The sequence below is a fragment of the Trachypithecus francoisi genome, unplaced genomic scaffold, assembly GCF_009764315.1.
Source record: "Trachypithecus francoisi isolate TF-2019V2 unplaced genomic scaffold, Tfra_2.0 Lachesis_group10, whole genome shotgun sequence".
Taxonomy (NCBI): domain Eukaryota; kingdom Metazoa; phylum Chordata; class Mammalia; order Primates; family Cercopithecidae; genus Trachypithecus; species Trachypithecus francoisi.
In genome coordinates, this window is record NW_022681455.1 from 105004915 (window position 1) to 105019960 (window position 15046).

Consider the following 15046-nt stretch of genomic DNA (forward strand, 5'->3'; position numbering starts at 1 on the left):
CACACACACACAGAAGAAAGGAAGTGACACAGCTGAGAAAAAATAATTCTCTCTTAAAACTTTGTATAAATATTATGAGTCAAGTCATCACTGTAATTATCTTGGTGAGCAAGCATTATAAACCATTCTATTTGAGAGAGCTCAATAACCATTTATATCACTTTATTAGAGACATAATAATTGTCCTCTCTTTTCTCATGCCTATGACCCACTGCCTAGCTTGACCTCGTAACTATCACGCTCAAAATGTTTGCTAAGTTAGTAAATTTGGGATTGGATTTAATTTTCCTTCTCTTCTTAGGTTCATTAAACGCAAGCCAGTTATACTATTGTCATGAAAAGTCTAATGCTGTTAATTTCTGATATACATGGTAAATAGGGTATTTGCATTCAGCCAGTGTTTGGTCTAACTTGCTGTCTCTTCAAATGAGTATTGTATGGCGAAAGTCCCTTCAGAACTAAATAGCATTGATTTTTTTTCCTCTTACAAAAGCAACAGCGAATATATAAACTCTCCTTCCTTGGTGAAATGTTTACATGCAAGACATACTGCCTGTGTCTGTTTCTAAAACACATACTCCCAGCCCATTAGCTGTATATTTAAATATTTTACAGATTCTATTTTTCTACTAATTGACCTTCTGACTAAAGCAATTTGTGATCAGTAAAATAGTCAGCAAAATTAATGTGTCAATTTAATATGTTTAAAGAGTTTAATCAAAGCAGTTCTTCTCAGTGGAAAGCTATCTGCTACATTTTAGGAAGTTAGCAAAATGTTGATACTGAAAAGACAGGATAGATAAAAGATAGAAAACACACACAAAGAAACTATAGTAAAATATCAGTCATGAATACAAATATATTAATATGAAGAAAATCCTAGAAAATCCTTCTCATTTGTAGGTACAGCTACATCTATATGATTTCTCTCTTACCAGATGAAGTTTGCTGCCCCTCCAAAATATTTTAGTGTTTTAAAATCTGTCCCTAAACATCTATGTAGCTCTAGATGTAATAAGAATAAAAAGGCCAATGTCTATCTCAATTGATGTAATATATTTCTCATAAAGGTTTTTCTGTGTGTGTCTGTGTGTGTCAAAGGATAAATATGTTAACTCCTACTTAATAGTACATCATTAGTGACAGTCAAATCAAGAAGAACAAAAAACAAATTTGTGCCAATGCAATTTTTAACACTATTGCTTAAATTCTTAATAATATAATTGAAAAGGAATAAGGAAACCAAAGAGTAACATGAAAAGACAAGTATAAGAATTTATAAAAGATTATATATGTATATGTATAATTATATTGTGTTATATATAATTATATATATAATTTCCATATATATGTTGACATATATACATATTATATTCACTTGAAAATTAGAGAAAAATAAATATAAGCCCAATAAATTCTCACTTCCATAATAGAGGTGGACGTCAATACCAGGCCAATTCACCATGTATGGAAACCTGAGGGGGCTGATTGCTCACATCACTGGGTTTCAGGTTCTAAATTATTTGAAAAGGAGACACTAGGGTCAAATATATAACAACACATGTTCTGGTTTATACCTAAACTCACATGGAAGTTTCTCCCTGAAAGAAATTTGCGTCTGCAATCATAGTCAAAGCAGCAGGACAAATACTGGCTTCCATCCACTGCTGTGACCATTCTCATAGGCTGACAGAATAGTAGAGGAGATAACATTTATCTTTGACCTCTGGGTAGGCAGGACCTCAGAAAGCCAAAAGACAAAAATCACTCATGAGCTCCTACCAAAGAATTTCTCATCAACTTATCACCTGATGGAAAGGAGAGAAAGAGAGAGAGAGAGCCAGAGAGAGAGAGAGAGCCTGAAAACAGAGAGCTCACTACTTTTCTGTCTTGGGAGACTGATATGGTTTGGCTGTGATCCCACCCAAATCTCACCTTGAATTGTAATAGTCCCCACATGTCAAGGGTGGGAGCAGATGAAGACAATAGAATTACGCGGGCAGTTTCCTCCATACTGTTCTCGTGGTAATGAAAAAGTCTCATGATAGCTGATGGTTTTATAAATGGGACTTCCCCTACACAAGCTCTCTCTTGCCTGCTGCCATATAAGAAATTCCTTTGCTGTTCTTTTTGTCTTCTGCCATGATTGTGAGGCCTCTCCAGCCATATGGAACTGTGAGTCCATAAACCTCTTCCCTTTATACATTACCCAGTTTCAGGTATGTCTTTATTAGCAGTGTGAGAACAGACTAATACAGAGACCTATCAGGGAAAATAGAGTTGGGGCAATAGAAGGTCGACCCAAGCATCCCCTGCTTTTCCACAGAACTCCACTTTGTGCATGGTGAAGATATAAGAAATGTTGACAATTTTATAAAATTCCCTCTACTGAGAAACAATCAACCATATCCTTACCCAAGAATGGTATCAAAATGTACGGGTTCTTGAGTCCATCAGACCCTGTGTAATAGATTCAAACGTACACACATTGTTTAACATGTCTCCCATTAAGAAGTGGGGTCTATATCCCTTAACCTTATTTTATTTCTGGGCTCGACCTATGACTCTCTTTTGACCAACAGAGTATGGCAGAAGTGAGGCTATATCTTAAGTCTTTCGGAATTCTTACTCTGGGAGAAATCAGCCATCATGTAAGAAGTGTGACTACTCTGACATTGCTATGCTGTGAGGGAGCCCAAACTAGTTACATGGAGAGAGAAAGAGAGAAGAAAGTATATGTGTGTGTGTATAAATATATATGTATATGTATATATGTATATATGTGTATATACATACACATATGTATATGTATATATGTATATATATGTGTATATATACATACACATATGTATATGTATATATACACATATATGTACACACACACACACACATACCTGGAAGCCTTGGCTGTGAGAGTCATCCTAGCCAAGATATCAGACAGGTAAGTGAAGAAGAAATATTGGGAATTTGAGACCTAGCAGGTACGATGTGGGGAAGAACTGGAGATAGAGCCAGAGCAAGGGCTCTAAGCATATGATCCCAATGGAGCCATCTCCGACATTTTCAACTCTTTAAACCATGCCAACTGAGGCCTTCATCATAGTGGAAAAGGGATAAGCTGTTCCTATTGCACCCTGCCTCAATTCCTAACCCATAAGATTGTAAGCATACTAAAATGAGATTTGCTTCATGCCACTAATTTTGGAGATATTTTGACATATGGCAATAGGTGACCAGAACAGATGAGTTTGAATTGTTGCTTCACTACTGCTATGGACTGAATTTTGTAACCCCAGAATTCTAACCCCTGATGTGACTGCATTTGGGCAGTTAGCTTTCAGAAGGTAATTAAGGTTGAATGAGGTCATAAAGGTAGAGCCCTGATCTAATAGGATTAGTGTCCTTATAGGAAGAGCTATCAGAACTCTCTCTGTCTCTCAATTCCTTTCTGAGGTCAGGCGTGGAGAAAAGATCATGTGAGAATAAAGCAAGAAGGTGGCCATCTGCAGGCCAAGAAGAGAGGCCCCACCAGAAACTGATTCTCCCAAACATTAATCTGGGATTTCCAACTTCCAGAACTGTGAACAATAAAATTCTGTTGTTGAAGCCACCCAATCTATTGTATGTTATTATGGCAATCCCAGCAGATTAATACAACTACCTATTTACTACGAGATCCGGGGCAATTATTTAAACTTTCTTAGTCTTTATTTTCTCATCTGTAAAATGAGAAAAAAAAAAGATACTGGTTCTTTCTCATGCCACTGTTGTGTAGATTAAATGAGATAATGTATGTGAAATCCTAAACACAATACCTGATACAGAGCATAAAATAAATTTAATTTAATTATTATTTTTCAGTATGTTATGCTGCTCAAAAAGTGAAGAGTCATGAGAAGAAATAGAACCATAACACTAGTAGACTTCATAATAAAATTTATACTGAAGTCAGAAATACTCTTACTATGGAGTTTCAAAGCAATTCCACATTAAAATAGTCTGAAAAATAGGCTTCATGATACCATAGCAATGTTTCAATTACATACTAACAGTTAACGATAGCATTATATTGCAGAATGGCTTTATGCCTCTCTAAAAGGGATAGCATTGTTATTTCATGGGGAAACTGTGACCTTGGTTTATTCTGATGAATGTAAGAAAGGAAGGAAGGAAGGGGTAAGGAGGAAAGAGAAAGAGAAGAAGGGGAAAGAAAAGTAGGGAAGAAGGGATTCTACCAGGGAAAAGTCATATTCAATATGAAAATTCATTCGATATGTGCATTTGGAGCTTGAAAAACGAAGACCATTTGGCTCAGTAATTATCATTTAAAACTTTGTTCAAAAGAAATATAGAAGAGTCTTTTTATAAAAGGATATTCATTATAGTATTACTATATCAACAAAACACTGAAAATCACTTGAAATATTCAACAATAATAATTTTTGGTTAATCTCATAAAGAATATTATTATTTCATCATTTATGTTTATTTAGAGTGAATACATAAAAATGAAATAATTTAAAAATCAGTATGCCTAATAATAAACATAGGTATGTGAAACTTATACATAACTATGATTGGGAAGTAATTACCAAAGTATTAGCAGCGGGTTTTCAAGGATTAGCAAAATTATTGGTAATTTGTTTTATCTTTTCCCTCTTCTATATTTACCAAATTTCTATCATGAATATATACTTATTTTATATTATAAACACATAAACAAAAACCAAACTCTCTCTACTTTCACTTAAGCAATAGCAACTTACAGAGTCATAAAATCATTTACTATAGACCTTATAAAACAAAACCCTGAGTAAAATTTCCATTGTTGTTTTTTCCCCAGTAAAACTTATCTCTCGTCTTCGAAAACCTTTCTGACAGCTTCATTGGAGATGTTAAAAAATAAAAAGATTTAAAACGGAAAAAATATAGCTTTTCTCCTTTCTTCATCAAGGTGTGTCGGGAGAAATCTTCAGAGAATTTTAGTGCAGCTCAGATTAATCTTTGTTTTTACCTCCAGATAAATAACTACATGCTACTGTCAATCATATTAAGCTATGAGAAAAAGAAGATTCTACTGAGCATATTCTCATATATTTCATTATTCATTTCCAAGGTACAGCAACATTTTTAAAGAGTTGTTTATTCAACTCTCATGCAGCCCATGCATTACTTGACATCAGAACTTAAAACTATACGTGTTGCTTGAATCAGATGCCTACAATATTCTAGGGGATGGATAGACTCGACTTCATTGATCTGTTTCTGTCGCCCCTCTATGCCAGGAATCCTCACTTTGAATTAACCTTTCAGCAAACACAAGCAAATATTTGTAGAGAACTTTCTTGCCTGTCCAGAACTGTGACAGTCTCTACGGAAACAAAATTTCGGGAGATATATATTGGCTGCCAGATTTTAGCAACATGATTCTGAGATTACTTTGTAAAAATTATTTACAAATCCTTGCTAATATAAGTGCAGAGGAGACAGATAATCTTTAATGAGCATGTCTTTTCTCTGTATATGTTACACTAAAGATATTGAACTTGTCTTGCAAATGATGTCTTCTTTTTAATTAGTTACTGCTTTTGAAGGTCGAAGTGTTGCCCTGTCTTTTACAGGGCTATACTTACTTTCTTTTTGTCACTATTTAAAGGTGTCTGAGCAATTAGCCTCGCTGTCCAAGCTTGTGTGAAATCATACTTATTCTTGCACAACTAGGTACTCAATCAGGAGCATAGATAGGGTCTGATTTGGAAACTACCTCATAAAAATCTAATCAGAGACCCGCAAGTGATTCTCACAGATGAACAGTGTTAAGACATTAATCTGCATTCATGCCCAAAATGTAGTTGAAAACTTCACTATGGTAAGTCACTTGGAAAAAAAAATGTATTTAGGCACTTGTTACAATTGTGAAAAAGTTAATGCTAGGACTGCTTTATGAATAAAGATACTTTCTACGATATTAGTGGGCAACAGTAAGAGAGGAATGTCATATTGCTACTGCCCTTCCTCTTTCTTTCCAAAGGGATTGGAGGTGGGACTTAAGGCTGTTATAATATATAGTCTTCCTGATCCTCATCGGCACTTCAAAGTGTCCTCCAGAGATGTTCTTTCTTAATATCTCTAGGATTGAGACAGATACAATGCTCTATGATACACTTAGGCCAGGGAATTTACTTCAAAACCATAGATAACTGTTGTTTAGCTCAAAGGGCTAGAAGTAAGAAAATGAGGTCCCGCTCAAGCCTGTAATCCCAGCACTTTGGGAGGCCGAGACGGGCGGATCACGAGGTCAGGAGATCGAGATCATCCTGGCTAACACAGTGAAACCCCGTCTCTACTAAAAAATACAAAAAACTAGCCGGGCGAGGTGGCGGGCGCCTGTAGTCCCAGCTACTCGGGAGGCTGAGGCGAGAGAATGGCGTAAACCCGGGAGGCGGAGCTTGCAGTGAGCTGAGATCCGGCCACTGCACTCCAGCCTGGGCGACAGAGTGAGACTCCGTCTCAAAAAAAAAAAAAAAAAAAAAAAAAAAAGAAAAAGAGGTCCCTATTCTTACTCATGAGTTACCATGCTTTTTGTTTTTGGCAATGAGTCCACTTAGCCCTTCTGAGCCTCAGTTTCACCGTCTGTAAAATGAGGGTAACAGAGGTGGTAGCAGCAACATGTGCCTGTAGTGTCAGCTACTTGGGAGATCGAGGTAGGAGGATCCTTTGATCCTAAGAGTTCAAGTCTAGCCTGGGCAATGTGGGGAGATCCTGTCTCTATTTAAAAAGATCTATTTATCTCCTATCTATCTATCTATCTATCCATCTATCTATCATTTTTTAAAAATAAAAAAGGAAGAAAGGAAAAAAATAATATAATAAAGATAGCTCCTTCAGGCAATCTAGGTATTTGCAGATGTTAAATGAGATCTCAGCTTAAAGCCACGTTGTAAACTGGGACTCACTACGTCATTGTGAGGAGATTTAATTAGGTTTACTATTAACCTGTCTTCTCCTTGGTACACTGTAGTTACTGGAAGTTATACAAATATTTTAAAAAATGGAAGAACCTCTCAAATAGATATTATATAAGAAAGATTCAATTTGGAGATCTCCTTTTAATAGGGCAGAATGTAATGTTTGCAAACCAAAGTGAAACTGTTTGCCACACTGCATTTCCTTTTCAAGCCCGTGCTTGAACCATCGGCACTCACTTATGAACCCTAATCACTGTGGGTGGAGAGCAGAGTGGCTGCATTCTGCCATTGATTAGAATGAGATTCAATTATCAAATGAAGGTTTATTAAAGCATTAAAGCATGTGCTTTTTTCACTAACCTCTTCTCACTACCTGGCAATTCTCCTTCCACGAGAAACACCGCCTCTGGCAGCATTATAGACAATGTTAACTTTTTATGTGCGTGGGGGCTGAACACAATTTCTAGCCAGTATGTGAAAAGTCTGGAAGAAAAACACTTTTATAAAAGGAAATGAGTTTTAAGATGGAAGAATGAGATTTCAGTGTGACGGGGTACAATTTCCTGCCTTGAATAAAGGAACAGAGCACCAATTCCTTCAGAGTTGCAGGTGACCCCAACTTGGATGGAGGATACAAAAGTAATCGCCCTCCTCCACCGTGGAATGGACCCTTCATTTTGAAACCAGGCTGGTGTGCTGATTAGTTCTGCTAAGTGACTCTGAAGAGACCCATTTGTTTAGCACTATGTGTAATTTTAAAGGAAAGGACATGTCAGCAGCAGGAAGGAGAGTCAAATGAGGTCACTCGTGAAATAGCAGGAGAAATCCACGGGTGCCTCTGCCTTGTTTTAATCTACTCCATCACTACTGACCTCTGCTCCTGAAGACTGATGCACCAGCTAAATGGAATCTTCATTTTCTCATTCCACGAATGACCAGGCCGGCTCCTCAATGCCCTCAGAAACAGATATGCATTTCTCTATTGCTGGGGACACCACAGTTAACCCTTAATGGTATAAGGCAGTTTTCACCTGCAGAGTCTCCGTTGGTACCTGATGGTTCCCTCATAGAAGGGAACCTCATATCTCCGATATGATTTTGCTGTCTGTGCATGGTAGAATAAAGTGCATGCCACTCTTGTAGAAATGGTAGAATATCCTAAGCTGACACTTTTGAGGTCCTAAACCTGACAAGCCAAGAAAGTAACTGAGCACACTGCCATTTTACAGATTACTCTCAAACTTAAATTGGTTTATGACCTTAAAATCAGGTCATAACCTGTCCTGTTTCAAACCAAGTCAATTGAATCAGATGTCATGTAAAAACAGCAGTGTGATACATGCTGCATTCTTGACTCTGATACTTTTTGTGTAAGAAGAGAAAATAATAATAATAATAAAATAAACTCCAAATGGTGAGCCACATTGTTCCCTTCTCCACAATTCCAGGATATTGAAAATGTACCAGTATCATGGTCATGATCATCTTAATTAAAAGTCTCTGGTATAGGTTTTCTTCCCATCAGTTTAAGAACCTGTGGCCAAAGACCTTTCCTTATTCATTTCCATTTTCCCAGGGTTGTAGCAGAAGGTTAATACGTGGCAAGCGCTCCAAAGTTTGAACTAAACACATACATATTAAAAAGAATGAGTTTTCAGAGTATAAACACACAAATTAAATAGGAAACTGAAGTTACCACTCACATAGTTTTATGTGCTATAACCTTATATTTTCTGTATAAAACTCTGATCTTCCCCGTCTGCTATTTACTGCCTCTGGTTATCAGTTTGTGGAGCACTTCTTTGTGGAGGTTATGATGGGCCTCACTGTTTCTGGCATTTCTGAGCCACTTAAAAGGGGTTGAGTGTTTTGTTTCTTTATTACTATTATTAATAACCAAAGACTAAATATCAATAAAGACCAAAACGAGTGAAGAAAGTGGCAGCCTTTTTATTTGCAAATATGCACGCACTCTCGGGCGAGGTTCACTAGTCCGCGGAAAAGGGGCCAGGGAAGTCGCGCTGGCGCTCTCGGGTGACGTTCTCAAGTCCACAAGTAAGAGGGGCCAAGAAGGTCACACCGGCTCCTGCCGGCGGCGGATTTTTATGCATTGTTAAGGGAAAGGGAGGGGCCGTGGGTGGGACAGGGGCGTTTCCATAGGCGTGGCTAGGTAGGTTTCGGTTTTCCCAGATTGACGTCACGTGGCGCATGCTCAGTTGATCTGCATTTTCCCGGGCGCGGGTATGTTGGTGAAGAAGAACCCGGAAGCAACAGGTACTGCTCCATCTTGTTCACCTTCCTCCATCTTGTCCCTTCTCCCTCACCTAAACATTGAGAAATGTAAGTTGTGTGTGGGTCAGAGTCAGAGGGTGGGTAGGTCGGTGGGGGTGTAAGTTCTTTTTAGTTGCCTATTTTTCTCCGGGAACATCAACCAAAAACCAATATAGGGATTCACAATTTAGTTTTTCATTTCCTTCCTTGTGGCATTCAATCTGTGTTTCAGCATTTGCTGGGCCATGTGGCTTTCATAAATAAATCGTCAAGGATTTGAGAATGGAAATATCCTCCAGATGAGGAATGCCTATGTGAATTCTGTGCATACTGCATGTGGAGGCCACCTTTGTGGAAGGAAAAATAGGCACATAGAAAAGACCCTGGTGTATAAGTTGCCATGGGTAAGAGTCAAATCCAGCATCTGTGACTCAGCAAGGTTAGCATAATCACTTTGGGCCTGGCTTTCTTTGTCTATACAAATGGAGATAATACTTGCTTTGAGAAAAGGATTTGCATGTGTATGAATTTGTTTTTAGTGGGCTGTAGGGCACAGGGTGGTAAATGTCACCTTGGGGTATGGTTTGCCCCACCTCCCATGGAATGTCCATTCACATTCTAATCTTCCTGGAGTGGTTTTATGGAACATTTTCTTTTTCTTGGAGTTGCTCTTGCTGCCAGCAGCCTCTTCAGGTCCACTGCTGACGGGCACCTCTTCAGAAGAGAATTTGTTCTTTCTGGGAGATGCTCCTGTTGTTTGCCTCTTTGGGATCCCTACCTATTTCTTCTTTGGGTGAAGATTTCTTCCTAGGAAGACTTGTGCTGCCAGTGGCCTCTTCAAGATCGCTGCAGATATAATTTGGCTGTGTCCCCAGGCAAACCTCAACTCAAATCATAAACCCCATAATCCCCACATGTCTAGGGAAAGACCTGGTGGGAGGTGATTGGATCATGGGTTGGTTTACCCCATGCTGTTCCTGTGATAGTGAGTCAGTTCTCATGAGATCTGAGATCTGATGATTTTATAAGGGGCCCTTCCCCCTTCGCTGCTCACTCCTCTCTCTCCTGCAGCCTCCTGAGAAGATTCAGCTTTGCTTTGCCTTCGCCTTCCACCGTGACTGTAAGTTGCCTGAGGCCTCCCTAGCCATATGGAACTGTGAGTCAAGTAAACCTCTTTCCTTTATAAGTTATCCAGCTCAGGTATTTCTTTATAGCAGCGTGAAAGCAGACCAATGTAGCTACTGTCCAAATCCTCCTTGGAAAAGGTGTTTTTTTCTTGGATTTGGAGAAAGAGGTAGATGAGTCTTCCATTCCATTCTCCCAAGGAGCCTCCTGAAGCTTTTTCTTTTTTCTTCTTTTTGGGTTTTTCACTTGACTCCTGAACCACTGCTTCCTTCATGACTTCCAGATTATTTCATGGAATCTGGATTCCACAAAATTAAATGTTCCAATGCCAATGTACTTGTTTATCATTTCATTCAGTATTGTCAGCCTTTAGAATACTCTAAGCTTTTTGTGAGTTGAAGAAGTAGTGGCATGGAAAAGCAAACCTGGAACCTACTCCTGTGTGGTTTATGGTTTAGCTGAAAAAAAAATAAAAATAACAATAAATATAAATATATATATCAGCTATTGTATAATGACAATCAGAATACATGTTTGGGAGAATGAAAATAGATATTATGGAAACACAGACTGTTCACATGGAAAAGTCTCTAAGGAGGCTGACCTGAAAGAGATAACACAGCTGGTCCCCTTTCCCTAAGCCAAGGTGAGGTGTGCAAAATGAATGGACACATTCCAGATGACTAGGAGTAGGGAAAGTGCTTCAATCAAAAAGGCCAGCAAGAGTGAAGGCCCCAGTATAGCACCTTATGGTGGAGGCTGAGAAAATAAATGGGCAATACGGCAGTCAGGTATCAATGGAAGGTGGACGGTTGCTAGGCACGGGCCAGCCCTCGTAGGCTTTGTAGACCATGTTGAGTATTTTAGTCTTTATATCAAGACTGTATAGCAAATGCTCACTCCCTTTCAAATGCACTTGCATTATGCTTCTCAGTTCTAAATAGAAACACAAATGTGTTTCTTCAGTCATATTTATGTGATTGTTTCAGTCCAACTGAATGATCTACAGTCCAGCCTTTCCATTCTGAGCACTAGTCTTGAAGGAAATTCTTCGTGTAACGTTTCAAAGCAGAGTGTTCCTGGTCTTTTAGAATCCCAGAATTGGAAAGGTTGTGCACCATCCTCTTCCAAGAGTCCTGTGACTGGTTGGAATGTGCTGAGCACAAGAGGACCGTACTATCATGCAGATTTCCTGGGTCCAGATCTTCTTCCTCTGCCATTTGGTTTCTTCTCCCCTACTATTCTCTCTCTTCATCCTCTTTCTGGGAATCCCCACAACGTTAAACTGAACAATCAACAGTAGAGCTATTTTATCATTCCTCTATTATGGATAGAGAAGACTAATAACATAAGACAAACAGGACACATGAACAAATGAAAGCGTAAAGAAGGATTGGGGAAATGAAAATGGAAAGCTGGGCACCAGAAGAATTGATCTTCCAAAATCCTAAACCTACTTAGGTACCAAATCTAAATAATTCTATCATTTTAACCTTTTTAAGAATGTTCCCTCCTCCCGTCTTCACTGCTATTACCCTTGGTCAGACTCTCATAATTCTCCCAACAATCTCTGTTATAGAACTTTGGCCTTGTGTCAATCAAGCTAACCCATATTCCTTATGCTGTCAGTTTATTCTTTCTGCAATACAAACCAGATCCTGTCCCTCCCCTGCCTAACACTCCTTGATAGCTACCTTATAAAATGTGTTGCATTCAATACATGGACTTACGCTGGTAGATCTGAACAATGAGAGGCTGTAATGGATTACATTATGTGGTGTGAAAGAGCCCAGTGCAATGGTGACTCTGACCTTCATACCTTCTTTTTTTGTTGTTGTTGTTGAGACAGTTTTGCTGTTTTTGCCCAGGCTGGAGTGCAATGGCACGATCTCGGCTCACCGCAACCTCTGCCTCCTGGATTCAAGGCATGCGCCACCATGCCCAGCTACTTTTGTATTTTTAGTAGAGATGGGATTTCTCCATGTTGGTCAGGCTGGTCTCGAACTCCCAACCTCAGGTGATCTGCCCGCCTTGGCCTCCCAAAGTGCTAGGATTACAGGCTGGAGCCACCGCACCCAGCCCCTTTCGTACCTTCTTATGCCCAAACAGCAGTGGACTGTGGCATTGTGGTGGAGCTCACAGGATTATATTCTATCTTAATGAAGACGATTAACCCTGGAATTGTGCTAAGCACTTTATGTACATTATTTTATTCTGTTTTCATGACGATGCTTTGAAGCATGTGGTGTTATTATCCTGTCAATGAAAAGAATCAAACTGTAAAATATTTGAAGAGATTCATTCTGAGCCAAGTATGAGTGACCATGGCTCGTGACACAACACTCAGGAGATCCTGAGAACATGTGCCTGAGGTGGTTAGGGCACACAGCCTGGTTTTATACGATTGTGGAAGACATAAGATGTTAATGAAATACATTTAAGATGTATACTGGCTTGATTCAGAAAGGAGGGACAACTCAAAATGGTGGCTTTCAGGCTATAGGTAAATTTTTAAAATTTCTAGTTGACGGTTGAGTTGTCTGAGGACCTGGGATCAATAGAAGGAAAATGTTTGGGGTAAGAGAAAGGATTGTGGAGTCCAAAGTTTTGTTCTAGAGAGGAAAGCTTTTAGCTAGCAGGCTTCAGAGAGAATAGATTCTAACATGTTTTCTTACTGGATTTAAAAAGATGCCTCACTCTTAGGTGATTATCTCCTGAATATGGAAAGAAAAAAAGGGGAAAGGGGATTCTTTACCGAATGTAGATTTTCCCCACAAGAGACAACTTTGCAAGGTAGTTTCAAGATATGACAAGGAAATATATTTGAGGTTAAAATATTTTGATTTCTTTCTTTATTTGTTATGTGATGTTATACCAGGGTCAGGTTGGAAAAAAGGCCACATTATATAGGGTTAAATAAACCCCTCTGATGAGACTTTATAGTTTGTAGGGTATGGCCCCTCAAACCCCTTAGATAGGAATTTGAGCAAGAAAAAAACAAGTGAGACTTTAGTTCTCAGTCCTTACTTTATAGATACAGAAACTGAGGTTCGGGTATTGCTAAACTTCCCAGGGTCACACCATTAGTAAGTGACACAGTCTTAATTTAAATACAGACAGACAATCTCCAGAACATAGACGGTTAACCACTGTTCCATGTCCTAATCATTTCTATTTTTTTAACTTGTAGACAAGGGTTAATGTGCTAAAATCAAACTGGAGGTTATAAGCCATATAATCAAATATGATTATACCACTTCACAGAAATTATCCCTAGTTTTACTGACTGCAAAATTATTTGACTTGAAATAAGTTGGTAATATGGTTTGAATGTGTCCTCAAGTTTATGTGTTAGAACCTTAATTCCTGAAGCAACAGTGTTGAGAGTTGGGGCCTTTAACAGATGATCATAAGGGCTCTACCTCCACTAATGAATTAACATTGCTGTGGATCAGATTAGTTACTGTAGCAGTGGGTTCCTGAATAAAAATATTGAGTTATACCCGCTTTCTGGCTCTCTCTGGAGGACTCTTTTGCCATGTGATCCCTTCTTCCATGTTATGATGAAGCCAGATGAGGCCCCATTAAATTGAACTTTCCAGTCTCCAGAACTTTGAGCTGAATAGAATTATATTTATTATAAATGATGCAATCTGTGGCAGTGATAGCAACACAAAATTGATAAAGACAGAAAATTGCTGTTGAGACATAGGTCTGTTACTGTAAAAAATTCCTGAATATATGGAAACAGCTTTGGAACTAGGTAATAGAGGCTGGAAGAATTTGGAGCAGTAGGCTAGAAAAAGTGTATATTGCCACAAATGGAACATTAAAGGCATTTCTGGTGAAGGTCTATGCAAAGAGAGGAGCTGTAGGGAGAGCCTAAATCTTAGGGATTACTTACGTGGTTGTAATCAGAATGTTGGTAAAAATATGGAACGTAAAAAAAAAAAAATTCTGATGAGGTGTCCATGAGGGCATGGACAAAATCCTGGATTGTGTCCATGATTTTCCTTTAGGATATCTTATTGGAAACTGGAGTTAAAAACTATCCTTGTCATAAAGTGGCAAAAATCTTGGCTGAATTGTTTCCATGCCCTTGGGCTTATGGAAGGTAGAATTTAAGAATAACGAATTAGGAAACATGGCAGAAGAAATACCTAAACAGGAAAGCATTCAAAGTGCTCCATGGTTACTTTTGGCCACTTACAGTAAAGTGAGAGAAGAGATAAATTATTTACAGATGAAATTTGAAATAAAAAAATGAAGCAGAATGGAAGGATTTTAAAAACTCTTGAGCTGAGCCATGTAAAAACTTAAAAAAAAAAAAAGGTCTGGTTGTGGTGGCTCATGCCTGTAATCCCAACACTTTGGGATGCCCGAGGTGGGAGCATCATGAGGGCAAGAGATGGAGACCTTCCTGGCCAACATGGTGAAACCCTGTCTTTACTAAAAAGACAAAAATTAGCCGGGCATGGTGGCATGTACCTGTAGTGCCTGCTACTCAGGAGGCTGAAGCAGGAGAATCGCTTGAACCCAGGGGGCAGAGGCAGCAGTGAGCTGAGATCGAGCCACTGCACTCCAGCCTGGTGACAGATCGAGACTCCGTCTCAAAAAGAAAAAAAAAAAAAAAAATCACGTGCTGGGGAGAATACTAAGGATGTGGCCAAGTGGCTACTTGC

At 38.8% G+C, this 15046-nt stretch overlaps 1 long non-coding RNA gene across 1 annotated transcript in view; it reads left to right on the forward strand.

Moving 5' to 3' along the window:
* Positions 1-9261: 9261 nt before the first annotated feature.
* Positions 9262-15046, forward strand: part of LOC117087895 — an 80043-nt gene continuing 74258 nt past the window's right edge. The window contains exons 1-2 of the long non-coding RNA XR_004438940.1: positions 9262-9308; positions 10311-10359. This is a non-coding gene — a long non-coding RNA (uncharacterized LOC117087895). The remainder of the gene's footprint in view (positions 9309-10310; positions 10360-15046) is intronic.